This window comes from Myotis davidii, unplaced genomic scaffold (genome assembly GCF_000327345.1).
Source record: "Myotis davidii unplaced genomic scaffold, ASM32734v1 scaffold904, whole genome shotgun sequence".
Lineage (NCBI taxonomy): Eukaryota > Metazoa > Chordata > Mammalia > Chiroptera > Vespertilionidae > Myotis > Myotis davidii.
The window spans coordinates 824,744-825,603 of NW_006295888.1; the positions used below are offsets into that span (position 1 = coordinate 824,744).

Genomic DNA, 860 nt, shown 5'->3' on the forward strand with positions numbered 1-860 from the left:
AAGTTCATAACAATGTACCTACCTATATAGTTTGAGTTTAAAAAATGTGGCTCTCAAAAGAAATTTCAATCGTTGTACTGTTGGTACTTGGCTCTGTTGACTAATGAGTTTGCCGACCACTGTGCCCATAGGCATTCATCCTACACCTGTGCCCCGAGGCTGAGCAAATGCCAAATCGCGTGTGTGAACACTATGGGCCGCTTCTGCCAACCGGTGACGCAGGCCGGGGACGCACGGATAAAGCTTAATAATAATAATAACGCGGACCCGGAGAGCCGTCACTTCCACCAGAGCCGCCACACGCACGGGGCCGGGGTTCTCCACCCTCCCGTAATAGCAGGTTGGGGAGCAGCAATTACTCAAGAGTATTAATCATGCGCAGCCTGTGACTGGGGCCCGGGCCATTATGCTCTGCACCCGGCCATCTCGCGTGTCATTTTCCAACACGCAGTGAGCGCATGCAGCTGTGTGGGGATCCTTTCACTCATCATCTCCTTCTGACAGATCTGGCCGCATGACAGCATTGAACTTCTAATAACCACCCGGAATACCGCAGCCCGAGGAGAAAGATTAGGCCATAAGTAACAACGGAATGGCCGCGACGGGGGCTAATGAGCGAGATTCTTTTATCTAAACCCACATTATCAAAATCATATAAAATTATACCTTGTGCTTTCATGAGAGCTGCTGGGACCTAATGGTTCTTCATTTCAATATGAATGATTTTTCTTTTCTTTTCTTTTTTTTTTTCTTCATAAAACATACTGGGGTAATTTCAACTTTTCATCATGACACTGGGCACAAAGATGTTATTTTAATATGGGAGGTTTCTTTTTTTTTAGCTAATGCTTTTAAAGATA

The 860-nt window shown here is 45.7% G+C and overlaps 1 protein-coding gene across 1 annotated transcript in view; it reads left to right on the forward strand.

Annotated features, from left to right (window-relative positions):
- The window catches only part of ARRDC4 (arrestin domain containing 4), a gene marked incomplete at its 5' end in the record, with an annotated part of 13,815 nt that overhangs the window by 543 nt on the left and 12,412 nt on the right, over positions 1–860 (forward strand). The gene's annotated exons all lie outside the window — the stretch shown is intronic.